This window comes from Xyrauchen texanus, chromosome 32 (genome assembly GCF_025860055.1).
Source record: "Xyrauchen texanus isolate HMW12.3.18 chromosome 32, RBS_HiC_50CHRs, whole genome shotgun sequence".
Classification (NCBI taxonomy): Eukaryota; Metazoa; Chordata; class Actinopteri; order Cypriniformes; family Catostomidae; genus Xyrauchen; species Xyrauchen texanus.
In genome coordinates this window covers 35584060-35600322 of record NC_068307.1, presented here as the reverse complement: position 1 = coordinate 35600322, position 16263 = coordinate 35584060, and the positions used below count along the sequence as shown (strand labels likewise).

The following is a 16263-nucleotide window of genomic DNA, read 5'->3' as shown; positions in this document are numbered from 1 at the left end:
AAGTAGCGCCCGGCTTTTCAGACTGAAAAGCTACCGTCATCACACAGAAACACTTCAAAGTAAAAGCTCTGTCAAAATAAAAGCTCAATTTCAAAGATAAAATTATAACAGAAGTATATCACTATTGTAAATTTGTCTAATATTCACTGTATTACCACTACTACTACTACTACTACTAATAATAATACATCCCGGTTATTGTATTATATTTAAGCAATATCTCTGTTATCTGTTATGCAGCACTTTATTTGACAAAATATAACTCCAATGCTGTATTTGGATTGTGCTCTGAGGTTCTGTATATAAAAACTTCATTTGAAAAAATTATACAATATTATGTTGAAAATTAATTGTTATATTTTCATTTGATTCAAGTTTAATTCATTAATTTTCTTAAACACAATTTTGATTATAAAACTGAAATTATCTGTTAATATGGAGTCTCGAAATAAAATGAACAAAAAAAACAGGTATTGGGCTCGAAATCGGCGAGTTTCTAAAAAAAATTGTATCAGGGTATCCCTAAAACTGAGCATTTCGAAAACGCTTTCAATTACCACATACTTCGGAAAACTATGACATTATGAAACTAAATGTTTTTTCAAATTTTTCAAGTTTTCAAATGAAAATGGATAAGTGTGGATGTGGACTGTGGCCACGTAAACATTAATCCTGATATATTTGAAAATGCTTCTTTCGTTTTCTAAACGCTCTCTGTCCACATTGCCATTTTCAAGCATTTTCCAAAAGTTGCTCATCCACACTGAACGGTATGAAAACTCTTAAAACCCCTTACAGCACACACAAAAAAAAATCGCCTTTCCATGTACTGTCTGAAACACAATTGTCCTTGTGTTTCATTGCTGGACAGCAATTCTGAGTAAACTTTTTGTCGCCTTTGAAATAATGCAATGTGAAGGTTGTACAAAGTAACATTTATCTTTAACAATGCTATCAAAGTGAATAGCAGGCACAACAATGCCGCTTCAACATGGGCCACCATCTTGATTGATTTGGGTTGAATGGATCACATGACTGCATCACATGACAATACGTCATCGTTTTCAGATATCTCTGTTTCCCCTGTCCACACTACAACGTGTAGATGGTGTTTACAAATGTATCCACTTGGGAGAGCGTTTTTAAAAAAGCTACGTTTTAGGCGTCAAACATGCCGTCTCGGTGTTGACAGAAGGCCAAAACGTGGAAGGAAAAAGACACGTTTACAAAAGAAAACCTATCAGTCATTCTGCCTAACATCTCCTTTTGTGTTCCACAGCAGAAATAAAGACTTCTCAACAATATAAATTTTTAGGTGAACTATTCCTTTAATACTTTGGAATAGGAGTTTGTCAAAATCCCTAAACTGAAGAATGAACAATGGTAATGTTTTCCTTAAAAATAACCACTAATTAATATAGCCTCAATGTCCCCTGAGAAAACTGAATGATGGAAAAACCTTTTTGGTCAGTAATATATCAAATCAGCTGCTCTCCAGCATAAATGGCTTAATCAAAGTGGCAGGTTGTACATCACGAGCCGCTGCCTCCAACTCTTCGCCACCCACTCTGATGCTGAACACAGTGTGTTTATAGACAAAATGGCCAATTTACCCAGACTTCAATAACATGACATGTTAAAAGAAGAAACTGGCAAAGCGACACATCTGTTGCATGAAATGTGGTCTAACAAAGAAATGTATGTTATGTACATGGTGTGCACCCAGAGTTCCAAGATAATAGCCTAATTTCCACTTGGGATACAAGATACATTTTACATTATGTTTAACAATGTCCTTGCCATTCTAAAATATCTATATAATATCCTAAGTATATAGTGTATCTCTATCTATAAATATCAGTCTACAAACAAAAAAAAAATTCAGTGGATCACTTGTACTTCATACATAATAAGTTTATTATGTTTTAAAGCTAGAAAAATTTAGAAAAATATATTCACTACATTTACATGACTTTAAAAGATTGTTTTCATTTCTATGACTATTCCAGACCTGGGAACCACAATTTAAAAATTCCCTAATATATTCCCATTTTACTATGTGTCACTCCTAAATAATATTATATCATAATCTATAAAATGAAAGATTTCAGAATTTTGTAGCAATTGCCTGTTTACTATCTGACCATTTTTGGTGCCTTTAGTACATATTGTTACAACAATAAAAAAAATCCTATAATATCCCGTAGTGTGATAATGGGTTTACAGACACACATTTCTTCCTACATAATTCAAACACCTATATATTACTTGATCTTTTGAAGATGGCAGACAGAAACCGCATGTGACAGCCCTCCCCCACCCTTCAACCACTGGCCGAGCGGGCAACATCTGTTTCCTGATTGGATTACATAGATGTCAATCATCCCCTCAAAAAATCACACCGAGGCTGGCAGTTCATACATGCCCATGTTTTTCCTCAATGTAAAGAATCCACTGAGGAAAATGGCAAAATGTGATATACATTTGAAGATCAAATGCCCTTAAATTGAGAGAAAAAGAAGTGTGATCAACATTAATAGACATATACATGATGACAAATGTAATTTCTTATAATAAAATCGAAATATTATCATCGACACGCCAAAGCGGTGACTGAACACTATTAGACCGCATACAAAAACATCCATTGAAAAACACACCAACCTTCCAAAGAAAACCTAAGTCAATTATAAAAGACTGCATATATTTAATCAAATTAATTAATAGAAACAGTACCGCAAATGCATTTGAGACAGCATCGCGACGGTTCACCTCATTCATATTGCTAGAAATGCGGATTTAAGCTCATTTATCCAGCCTACAAATGTAAAATAATTAGCCCACATCGATGAATCCGACCTAATGTCGATCCTTCAATATAAACTCTACCTAATTTGAATGAACGAAAGCTCGTGTCTCTCAAGAGTCAGTTACCTTTTCAACGACGTCTCCGCTTCATCACTGTGCGGGTCACCATCAGCATCAGCATCCACTCCAGTGTAAGCATCCTGTGCTTTGATTGGACACACGTATACAGACTCCGCCCCCCAAAACTCATAAATGAGCTCCAGAGAGGAAGGCGATTTAAAGGGCCAGTGCACAGAAAAATGACAGACTCGTCGACCACACGAGGCGTTGTCACCCATACATGTATGTATTTCTTATTACACCGCATGATCACTTGGTAAGCTCGAAATGGAGGTTAAGCTTTGATGATGAAAGACAAGGGGAGGTTATTCTTTGACATTTAAATGACAAAAATGCATAATCACTTGTTTTAGTCTATAATACAGGCTTAGACTTGTGTATAATGAACAATGGCTGTGTATCTTGCTGGTAATATGTACAATAATATATATAGTGTATATATATATAGTGTATGCTACAAATACACACTCTCTCTCTCTCTCTCTCTCTCTCTCTCTATATATATATATATATGTGTGCGTGTGTATTATAACAGTGCAATAACCAATGATCTCCAAATTAATTCAGTGAAGGTCACATCTAAGAACTTTGCATGAAGTTGACGGGTGAGCTGCCCATCGTCTGTAGCCATGCCAATCATAAGCGGCCAAGTGTGGTCATGTGACCCATGCTGTAATTGGCTTTGATGCCTCTGGTGCTTTGTGATTGGCTGGGTGCCACTCAAAGACTACCCCTCTAGCTCTTCCTCCAGACGTGATGCTTTAGGTTGGAGACAGTCATTCTTAGAGGTCTGTCATTACGTTGTCCTAAAGTATTAGAAAAAAGTGGCGACTAGTAGATATAAGGAAAAATATGACAAGAAATCTGATATTGGTTGAGATAATTTATGTAATGTTTCATTTGTCTGCTTAAAATTTTACACAACAGCAAAGACATAACACAAAGTTATTAGTACTGTATAATGTTCATTGTTATTGTGAAAATGAACCATGAGGTATGAAAGAAAATGTCTTTGTTTAATGCAGTGTACAAAACAGTCTATTGATTTCGGAAAAACCATTGCAGCAATGTTCCTATTGTGTTGTTTACTTATGGCAAAGGATGAAGTTTAAAGAACCATTAAGAAATGTTAATACATTGCCATTTATAGCAGCTAACTCTGCACTATTCTGTTAATTAAATGTTAATTACAACGTGACCTGTGAAGTTTACCGAAAATAACTTGATTAGTCTGTGCATATGACTCAACAGTGCATGACAACCTAACAACCAGCACTGTTAGTCCCTTGGTGATGTATGGTGAATAATGCCTTACCATATACTTTTTATAAGGTTCCTGTGGCTGAGGGATTTTTGCAAATGTTGATGGTGAGTGTGTGACAGTACATGGACAAGAAAACATGTGCAGTTACACAAACACCATGTAGCTCCATTAAGATCAGTTAACAAAACTGGCTGGGGCCCAAGATTTAGCACCCACTTCACATATATAAAATACACACTCTTTTGATTTTCTTGGTTTCTTTTGAATAAAATAACATGGTTTAATTTGTCTTTAAACACAGATACCATTGTAATAAAGTATAGGTTCTTATTTTACATTAAAATTGTTGTACAATGACTCTGTACAGGGAAAAGGGAGCAGATAAATGGTCAATTCCAGCTTTTGTTTCCCACAAAATAATTTTTTTTCCATCATTTCTTACAGGCGTGAGACAAGGGCGACACTGATGACCAGAAAAATCAATTGTCTTCAATGTCTGTGAACTTTGTGTAAAGAACTTAATTACTAGGGCAAAAAAATATTTTTATTTTGTGAGTAAAGCCCTGTACACGCATGCAGCGACTTCCAGCGATAAAGCAACCTCATCTTATTCATTAGGTGCATCTCAGTCTGCTCCCTTGTTCAATAGTCAGGGCACTGATCAGTGAGTCGGTCATTTTTAGGGCTGTCTCAATCGCAAAATCGTTCCAGCGTACTGAAATGTTTGCTTCCTAAAAAATCCCACAATGCACCGTCAAAACCAGGGAGCATCATTGCTTACTATGTTCCCGTACAAGAAACGTTGTCATGTCTTCTATGGTCTCTCAAGTCCGATGATGAGCACAAGTGGAAAAATATGAAGTACAAGCCTGTTGTTTGTAACCTGATAGCACACGTACATCACCCAGACGTCTATTTGATATGTGTGTTTACATCTGGAAGACATATTTTTAGGCTGTTTGCTCATCTGCAATATGTCTACAAGACGTTTCTCTCAGATATCATTCAGCAGATGTCTTTGAGACATTTATTATTTAGAATGTTTGTAAATCTGATCTTTGTAAGGTGTTTAGCAGATGTTTATTAGATTGTGATGCTTTCCAGATGAAAAGATTAAAAAAAGCACCAGTACATCACCCAGACATCTATTTGATGTGTGTGTTTACATCTGAAAGACATCGTTTTTAGGTTGTTTGATCATCTGCAATACTTATATAAGACGATTCCTTTAAGATGTCAATAAAACATTCAGCAGATGTCTTTGAGACATTTATTATTTTGAATGTTTGTAAATCTGATCTTTGTAAGATGTTTAGCAGATGTTAATTAAATTGATGCTTTAAAGATCATGTGCTATCTAGGCATGACAGTGAAAGTGTTTAAAAACAATTATTTTTATTTCTTTATGTCATTTATCTGTTATAATAGCACTACGTTTGAATATCTTCAACGAAAATGAACGATAGTGTCATTTGTTATCATCTCTGCTTCCCCTTTAAGGTTTTTTTTTTTGGAAGAATGCGTATGTGTGACGCAGTGGGCAGGTGGATACGAAAGGATAAACAAGAAAAAGTATAGCAGACGCTGTCTGAGTTTTACGGTCCAAACATAGCAGTGACGCAGGCTATGTTCCAGTTGAATGCTGTTAAGAAAAGTGCCTTGTGTGCCCGTGAATGTGTAACATTACCGCTGAAAATAATAAAGCAGAGTTCATGGTTGAAACCAACGGACGACTACAGCGTGTGCTTCAGCTTTGTTAGCCTGGACCACTATAAGCAAGTTACCTCCTACAAGCCAAGTCATTATATTGATACCAGCTCGCTCGTAACTACGGTTGAGAGCGTGAAAGCTGTGAAGGTAACACTGGGGGCTTGGTCCGGGATTTAAAAAAAAAAAAAAAAAGGAGTTTCGTCGGATGCAGAATGACGGCGCTCGGGGCTAGAGTTAAAGCTAGCGCTTGGATGAATAGGCCTGTCGAGATGGAAACCCCTAACGTAAGCTCCAACCCATTTTTAATGGATATAAGGAACACTAATATGGACCAAGATAATCACGGGGACGGCTGATATGCCGACGGCACTAACCCATTCGCGGCTGGCATGGAGTAAACGTTAGCCGCGGACGGAGCTATTGTTCACGGCCGGATGCTGTCTTTCAACCTAGCTTTGCCCCCCACACCACCGCCATCACGGTTGACTAACCCGTTCCTAATGCCTGTGGAACCACAGAATACAACAGATGGTGAGCCCACATACTTTTATCAGCAAACCTGTGACTGTTCAACGCATATGACAGCCAGCCCCATAGCAGTTTTACCGCACGGTTTAGAAAATAGCCCCGCCCCAACGGTTGCCCAACGCGCCATTATCAATACGTAATCAATACGGTCAGTCAGCTGTGGAAAGGGCCAAGTTGACCCCACGGTCATCACGCACAGCGCCGGATGTTGAAATAGTGGACGTTAGTGATGATGAACATTATGGATATCAAGAGAGAATTCCAATATTAAAGCCAGGTCATTTTGATGGAACGGGCTCTTGGAAAGACTTTATTCACCGGTTCGAAAGCTGTGCAAGGGCAAACCATTGGTCGGAAATGACAAGGGCGATTCAACTGAGATTCAGCCTGACTGGCGCGGCTGGAGCTATCGTCCATAAAAACCCCAGGTCTGACCGCTGGAGCTACCGGCGGATTGTGGCTGAAATAGAGACCGCCTACAGGCCTCGGTCCGACCATGCAGCAGCCATCGGCACTGAACTGAGGCAGAGGGTTAGGGGGCAGAACGAAGCCCTGCACCTATTAAGGGATGACATCTACGAGAAAGTGTCCATTGTGTATGCTGACCGTACCGAGCTGGAGCAGGACACCATTAGTGTGGAGTTTTCACCAACGCCCTGGCCGACGCCGAGGTGGTGCAGAAATGACTGGAAAAGCAGCCGCGCACCCTATCCAGAGCATATGACATCGCACACAGCTACGAGACCACCAAGAGGGCTGCCAGAACAGTCACACAGTTCATGCAGCCTGGCCAACGCGGTCTTGTAAATCAGAGAGCTAGGGCCACCGTAGTACGTGAAAATAACAGCAGGCCAGCTTTTGTGGAGCCAGTGGGGATAGAGGTTTGGTCCGTCAACTCGCCAGAGAGGGCTCCAGGATTTAATCAGCAGTGGCGCCAGAAGAGAGACACAAATGTCAAAATGCCAATGGGGGATGTTCAATGCCACAACTGCTCCGGTCTAGGGCATATCCAGAGAAACTGCCCTTCCCCCCGACGACCCAGACAGCAAGGCCAGACAGTCAACAAGAACACAGCACCTGACACAGGTAAAGTGGTCACCTGTACTGCGAGTCAGGGAGATGACATGTGTGTTAAAATATTGATATATGGACTGGAAATGTGTGCTCTGCTTGAGTCTGGTGCGCGGAGGAATGTGTTGCCCCTCCATCTCTTTAACTCTATTCCTGCAGAGTCCAGACCCCCAATAGAGCCATCTGTCGCACAGGTCCTGCAGGGCATCGGGCCCAGTGGGCTGGCAGTTCTGGGGGAGGTTAACTTACCAGTACAAGTTGAGAGCAGGGCTATCAATGTGAACTTTATTATGGCTGACACAGCAGAGAACACCGAGGTTATCCTGGGGCACCCTTTCCTACATCAGACAAGTGCCCAGCTGGACTATGGTAACCGTGAGATAACCCTCTTCGGAGAAAAGGTACCTCGTTTTAACCAAAACCATCAGCCCTGGGTACACATTGTCAGAGTGGCCCGCACAACAGTGTTGGAGTCGGGGTGTGAGTATGTAGTGCCTGGCACCGCCCACCTGCGCCATACTACTCTGAGGGAGACCTGATGCTGAGCCCAACCAAGGGTTTCATAGAAAAGCATCACGTCCTAGTGGCTCACATCATCGTATGCACACAGCGGTCCACCAACGTTCCCATCAGAGTTTTCAATCTTGGTGCCTTACCTGTCATTTTGAAGAAGGGCGCTGTGGCAGGGATTCTACAGCCAGCCGCGGTGGTGGGGAAGGTGGAGTCCCAACCGCCTCTGGCCTCATTAGCCCCTGAACCTATTAACTCTGTTTGTGCTTCTTTACCCAGCCACCTGCAGGTCCTGTATGACGAGAGCTGTGCTAATCTGCCCGAGGGCGACCAGGCGAGGTTGGCCAGCCTGCTACGGTCTTACAGTGACGTTTTCTCTACAGGGCCCACAGACCTTGGATGTACTGGCCTCGTGCAGCATGATATCCTCACCACCGTTGGTCCACCTGTGAAACAGCAACCGCGCCGGATGGCTAGGGACAAACAGACTGCAGCAGACCAGCAGGTGCAGCAGAGCCTGGACACTGGTGTGGCTCGACCCAGCAACAGCAGCTGGGCTGCACCAATATTCATGGTGAGGAAGAAGGATCAGACGTTGCGATTATGTGTCGATTACAGGCCCCTAAATGGGAGAACCATAAAGCATGCTTATCCATTGCCCCACATCCAGGACACCTTAGACACACTGTCCACAGCCAGGTACTTCAGCGCGCTAGATTTAACATCAGGGTACTGGCAGGTGGAGTTGACACCAAGAGCCCGAAAAGCCACTGCGTTCTGCACCCGTAAGGGCCTGTTCGAATGGAATGTGATGCCGTTCGGACTGTGCAATGCGCCGGCCACATTCCAGAGGCTCATGGACCGTGTCCTGGCCGGGCTGCAGTGGGAGACCTGCTTGGTCTACCTCGATGACATCATTGTCCTGGGGCGGGACGGAACTGAAATGTTGGAGCGGCTTAGTCAAGTGTTTGGCAGACTACGCGCAGCCAATCTGAAACTTAAACCTTCAAAGTGTGTCCTGTTCTGAGAGCAAGTGGCTTACTTGGGGCACATAGTCTCCGCCAAAGGTGTCGCCACCGACCCCCAAAAGATCCAAAAGTTGGCTGGGTGGCCCACACCACAAAACGTAGCTGAAGTGCATCAGTTTGTCGGCCTGGCTTCGTATTACCGACGCTTTGTCAAAGATTTTGCCTCTGTTGCCAAGCCCCTTCACGAGCTGACCAAAAAGTATGCACACTTTAACTGGACGGACGAGTGCCAGGGGGCGTTTGAACAGCTGAAAAGCTGGCTGACGTCAGCACCCGTGCTGGGTTATCCCCTTGACAGTGGCCAGTTGCTCCTTGACACGGACGCCAGTGATTGGGGAATTGGAGCAGTCCTTTCCCAAGTGCAAGAAGGTGAGGAGAGAGTACTCGCCTATGGGAGCAGGAGATTGTCAGCCACTGAGCAAAACTACTGCACCACCAGACAAGAACTTCTGGCAGCTGTCGAGTTTACCTCTCATTTCCGGCAGTATCTGCTAGGGAGATCATTCATCATACGTACTGACCACAGCAGCCTACGCTGGTTGACTCGGATGAGGGAGCCTGAGGGCCAGCTTGCTCGCTGGCTGGGGAAACTGGCAGAGTACGACTTCCAGGTGATCCATCACCCAGGGAGACATCACCAAAATGCGGACGCGCTCTCCAGAAGACCCTGCGGAACGTCGTGCTCATGCAGAGTGCCAGAGCCTAGCTTCAGTAACCAGTTTCAGCACAAAGGGATTCAGTGCAACATGGCTGAGAGTATCCACAGATCTTGCTGCCTCGAGAGTACCGTGCCTCAGTGATAGAACAATTGCACAATGGTCCAGTCGGTGGCCATTTTGGAGGGGAAAGAGCCCTTGCATGTCTCAAGGCCCGGTACTACTGGTACAATATGAGAGATGACGTCACTTTGTGGTGTCGCACTTGCACCCATTGTGCTGCGAAAGCCCGGCCCAAGAAAACACCTCAAGCCACCATGGGCACAGTGCCAGTTGGTGCCCCCTTCGAATGGATCGCAGTTGATTTAATGGGACCATTAAATGAAACTGAAAGGCGCAACCGCTACATAATAGTGGTACAGGACTACTTCACCAAATGGGTGGAAGCCTATCCTGTTCCCAACGAACAAGCAAAGACAGTGGCTGAAAAGATTGTTTCTGAGTGGGTGTGTAGGTACGGAGCTCCACAGTGCCTGCACAGCGAACAAGGTACCAATTTCGAGTCAGCTGTGTTCCAGGGAATGTGTGAGCTGCTGGGAATCGACAAGACACAGACCACGCCGTTTCGGCCACAGTCAGATGGCCAAGTGGAGCGTTTCAATGCCACCCTGCAGAAAATTCTAGCCACCACTGCAGAACGATGTCATTGGGACTGGGACATTATGACCCCATATGCAGTCATGGCTTACCGTGCAACCAAACACAGCTCCACAGGCCTGACGCCTAATATGATGTTGTTCGGACGGGAAATTACAGAGCCGGTGGATCTTGTTGCTGGGTTGCCACCTGACCCAGACAACACTGCTACCCCGTCAACCTATGTTGTACAGCTAAGGGAACGGCTCGAGCTATCTCACCAGTTGGCCCGGGAGGCGCTGGGAAAATCTGTCGAGCATGCCAAACGACAGTACGACAAAAATGTTTGCAGAGTCCAATACAATGTCAGTGATGCAGTATGGTTCCTGGTCAAAGGCACAAAAAGAGTAAAGAATAAAGTGAGGAAATTCCTCCCTTCTTACGAGGGTCCGTACTTCGTGGTGGGTGTACTGGACGATTTGGTCTACCAAATAAAAAGGGGCCCGAGAATGAAGATGAAAGTTGTTCATCATGACAAACTCAAAGCTTACCACTCCAGGACAGCACTAGACAACGACTGGGTTTTGTAAGAGGCTGAAATGTGGGCACCAGTGGAGGCGCCAACCCCGTTGTCAGACATTAGCTCTTCAGAAGTTGATATCAGCCCTCTTGACCTTTGGGGCACATCACCAGAGACAAAGGACCCTGTGGTGGGGTCCCTTCCAGGTCTTTTCTCTTTACCACCATCATCAGCGGTTTCACCGAGCAGTAGCCAGCTACCTTGCCACATGGTTGAGCCTTCACTGGATGAGGTCAGGGGGCAAGCTGCTCATCCTCTTTTGAACTCCACCCCTCAGCGTCGACCCCGGAGGGTCCGCAGAGCTCCTGACATGTTTGGTGATTGGGTTGTTCACTGAGCATCTGTTTGAGGTTGGGTGGAGGCGGATCGCTGCCCTCCTCAAACTAAAACCCAAAAGAGTTCATATATTGTCAAAACCAAAAGAGTTCCTGTATTGTCAAAACCAAAAGAGTTCCTGTATTGTTAAAACCAAAAGAGTTCCTGTATTGTTAAAACCAAAAGAGTTCCAGTATTGTATTTTTACCAAAGTAACTTGACTATGTTGAGGTTAAAAATGTGAAGTTGGTATGGGGTTAATATAATTGTTTACTATCAACAGTCAGTAATTTGGATACTAGTGGGCCGCATAGTTTTGTTATAGCATCCTGGGAGTGTTTATTGCTTAGAATTACCTTTGCAACTCTTTCTGCACTGGAAACATGGGTCATGGCTGGGGATGTTTGTATAGTGACTGTCTAATTAATATTTTTCTGTTTGCAGGGTAATGATGCTGGAGATATGTTAAAGGTTTAATCATTCTCCAGAGTGGGGGTAGTGTTATCATCTCTGCTTCCCCTTTAAGGTTTTTTTTTTTTGGAAGAATGCGTATGTGACGCAGTGGGCAGGTGGATACAAAAGGATAAACAAGAAAAAGTATAGCAGACCCAGTCTGAGTTTTACGGTCCAAACGTAGCAGTGACGCAGGCTATGTTCCAGTTGAATGCTGTAAAGAAAAGTGCCTTGTATGCCCGTGAATGTGTAACATTACCGCTGAAAATAATAAAGCAGAGTTCATGGTTGAAACCAACCAACGACTACAGCGTGTGCTTCAGCTTTGTTAGCCCGGACCACTATAAGCAAGTTACCTGCTACGAGCCAAGTCATTATATTGATACCAGCTCGCTCTTAACTACGGTTGAGAGTGTGAAAGCTGTGAAGGTAACACATTTATACAGCGATGATGCTTAATAATTAATAACAGCTGCACTTGAATGCGCGCTCATTAACGTGTCTCGGGTGATTGAGTTATAAGAGTCTTTTAGATTAACACACTTGCCCGAATTCGTGTTCACAATATAGGCTACGGCATAGACATCATAATATCTATGGGCTACAGTAGGCTACTAATTCACGACCTAAGGAGCTGATTGAGACCAATAAGAGCAGGCGACTTCCGGCGACACGAGCGACAGCGACCTCTGTCAAATTGATGTGGGCGTAGCGAGCGACACGACAAAGTTGAGAAAAGTTTAACTTGATGCAAATGAGGAGCGACAACCAATAGGAGTGAAGATTGTGTGAGTGGCGTTCACATCATCTGTCTCCTGTGAGATAATGCAGTCGAGTGCAGGCAAGACAGGGAATTTTCAATGAGCAATTTCACTGTTTTATGTGATTCGTCTGTAACATGGATATAAACGATGCTTGAAAAAGAAATTGTTGACAGTCTGAGGTATTTTAATTTGTACATTGATAGTTTGTTTGTCTTATTGATTTTATGACACACTGAACACTGCTGCAGTTCATATAAAAACACTCTACCCTGCAGGATGTGCATTTTTAGAGACAAGAAAACTGATTCCTTGTCAAATTAGCAAAATGCCTAATCTGTAATCATATTTTCAAAAGATATGGCCAGAGGTGCAGTCCGCAAATAACGTTAGAGCAACAGCGGTAGAAACGCCTACTAGCAACTTCACGGTACAGAAACTGTCAACATCAAGCGATATAGTCTCTGCATGTGTGAAAAGATGATTAAAATAATAATAATAAAGAACACTATACTGAACAAAATGTGTTGGTTTAACTTAATTTAATTGTGGACATTGGTTCCACACCATTAAATTTAATTTCTTTGATATGAAATTAAAAAGTAAGCGCTTCTCAAATACTTTGTGTAGCAAAAATCTAAATTATTTGAGTTAACCTAAGTTAAATTTGATCTGTTCAAATGACTCTATTTAACCTTGCAGCTTGTTGTGAGCGAACGTAGCAACAAACAACATATGCATATTCACAATGCATTATGTATATGTTTGTACTGTACTGCTGAGAGTTTACAGATCACCAATAAATCATCATATGAATGATCCATTAATATTCACTTGAGAAAAGCAATACACACTGAATTTTCATTAGTAATGTACCCAACCTCAACCTCTTCTCCAAAATGACAACCTCAACATGGCAGAAACTCCTCTAAATCCCAACATAACTGAACATTTAACACTAACAAATCTCCAACTTCTTTAATTTTGCATAGAAATATAGTACATTAAAATATCACTTAATTTTAAAATAGACTCTCCCTATCCAGTCCCATGCAAAGCAGGATGGGAACTGGAAATCTGCTGCCCGGTTTCAGCAATATATTGATGCAACAAATATTATTCACATGGTCCCAACACAAATTAAAATAATTTTAGACAAAATGCTAAATAATTGTTTTGCATAAGCTCATTTTAAATTTGTTAATTGAGCAAGCAGTAAAAATCACGTTGAGTGAACTCTAAATCCAGAAGTATAAATCCATTTGAACATTTCATAGCAATGTGATCATATCACTTTTTGATGTCTGTTGAATATCACTTGGACATTACGCAATATAATTATGTTCTCATCTCAGACATACATGTATCATGTTGATTTCAAGTGTACTGATTTAGTGTTTTTAGTAGAACTGTTTCCTTTTTTCAGTGTAGTAATTCCACAAAATCATGCAGACTGAAAAAGCAGCTCATAGTGATAAATGATGCTCTAATGACATCTAGAGGTCTTGTCAGAACTTACCCTTTTTATTATTAATTTAATAATTTGCTAAAGCTTTCAGTTTAGTTAACCCTTGTTAAAACCCTTTCCAGTTTTCTTAACCCTTGTGCGACCTTCGGGACATTTTTTTCTTTTTCAATTTTCTTTTGTCATTTTGCCAATACCAACGGCATAAATTTTGCAGAAGGTGTGCATTTTTGGGTGAATTTTGATATTTCAACCTCAGTTAAATACAAATACAATACAAAATACATCTATCATGTATACACAATGTGTACACAAAATAGTGACACTCAGGACCTTCAGGACAAAATGTCCCCACTAAAACCCATTTAAACTGTAATATTTGATCCCAGTGCCATTAAAGCATAAAATCATGAATTATTATGCTTTCATTTTGGAGCCCTGGCATCAAAAATGTAATGTTTTTATATTTTCCACCAGATGGCGCCATTTTTGTCAAGTTTAGCCTATGGGGCAAAAACATGCTTTTTTCCAATTTTCTGTTTGCTGTATTATAGAGCACTGAAGGCAGAATTCTGTTGAAAATATTTAACATGTGGCAGAGAAACGGCTACTGTGAAATACTCTGAGAGGACCCCGCTCGGATGACTATTTTTTTACACAGAGAAAACTTCAACAAGCTGACTAACACTAAAATGAGGAATAGAGTTAAACAGCTATAGCTTTACAGTTCATCTCACAGACGCAGGCAATTGGTAATTGCACACGCTCAAATGCTCTCACTCTCCCTTTCTCTCTCTCATACATACACATACTTGTTTTTTATTAATAAATACATTTTTAGTAACAGCCCAAGCAGTTGTTACTAGTTCTGAAGTGATGTTTTTGATGTTTTAGTTTTTCCTCATTGTTTTTTTACTTGTTCACTGACTGTTGTATATAAGCAATATCACACTCGCAATTGTGATGTATGGCCCTATATCAGCACTGCTGACGTTACCTACGGCAATCCGCCTGCGGTCTTGAGCAGCCGTGCTGATATTGGATCTTACAGCATTCTTGCTCCTGTGATATAGCTTAAATATACACTACTGGTCAAAAGTTTTGAAACACTTACTCATTATTATATATATATATTTTCACATGTTAGAATAATAGTTAAGTCATCAAAGCTATGGAATAACATAAATGGAACTAAAGGAATCATGTTGTGACTAAACAAAATCCAAAATGGATCAAAACTGTGTTATATTTTAGCATCTTCAAACTAGTCTGCCTTTGCCTAGAATTTGCAGACATGAACTCTTGAAATTTTCTCAACCAACTTCATGAGGTATCACCATGAGATGCTTTTTAAACAGTATTGAAGGAGTTCCCATCTATGTTGGGCACTTGGCTGTTTTTCTTTATTATTTGGTCCAAGTCATCAATTTCAAAAACTTTTTTTTTTAATTAAATTTTAGTTTTATAATGAAATAAATTAGTATGGTGGCACAATTATATTTTTGTCTATAAAACTAATTTCATACATTTAAGCATACACCTTCAGATCAAAATATTTTTAAGATCATGAGAAACATTTCAGTCAAGTGTTTCAAAACTTTTGACCGGTGTACACATTAACCATATTTAGAAGTAAATCTATAAATACAGTCGTGCAGTACCCCTTACTGACCCCCAAACTAATCAAATTGTTTATATGACCTTTTTTTATCCCCTTTTCTCCAAATTTGGAATGCCCAATTTCCACTACTTAGTAGGTCCTCTTGGTGGCGTGGTTACTCACCTTAATCCAGGTGGTGGAGGAAAACTCTCATTTGCCCCATTGAGAGCGAGAACCACTAATCGTGACCACGAGGAGGTTACCCCATGTGACTCCCCTCCCTAGCGACCAGGCTAATTTGGTTGCTTAGGAGACCTGGCTGGGGTCAGTCAGCACACCCTGGATTCGAACTCCCGACTCCAGGGGTGATAATCAGCATCAGTACTCGCTGAGCTACCCAGGCCCCATATTGTATATTTTCTTTAAGATAGGAGAAATATTGAGTAAGAGAGAAAGAGAAATACACATACAATTTCCCCCACATCTCTTCATACAGTAAAGTACCTAGATGAGTAAGAGGTTTCCAATACAAGACACCATGTCAATTTTAATTTTTGTTTTTATTCTTCTCCAGTCTGGAAACAAATTGCAGGTTCATTATTTTCATAATCACATTACATGACATGATGCACCAAAATTTATCTTTTTAACAGGAATACATTGAAAAGAACACAATATTTCACAATGAATACTGGACTCACATTTAGCTGATTGCACTTACAGTTCAACAGTGAGTGAATCTTTTCAGTCGTGAGATT

The 16263-nt window shown here is 41.4% G+C and overlaps 1 protein-coding gene across 2 annotated transcripts in view; it reads right to left on the bottom strand.

The window, feature by feature from the left end:
• Positions 1 to 2985, bottom strand: part of LOC127625712 (ERC protein 2-like) — a 101858-nt gene extending 98873 nt beyond the window's left edge. For both annotated transcript variants that reach the window (XM_052101065.1, XM_052101066.1), the window contains exon 1: positions 2935 to 2985. The gene's annotated coding sequence lies outside the window, so the exon portion shown is untranslated. The remainder of the gene's footprint in view (positions 1 to 2934) is intronic.
• Between the last annotated feature and the right edge of the window lie 13278 nt (positions 2986 to 16263).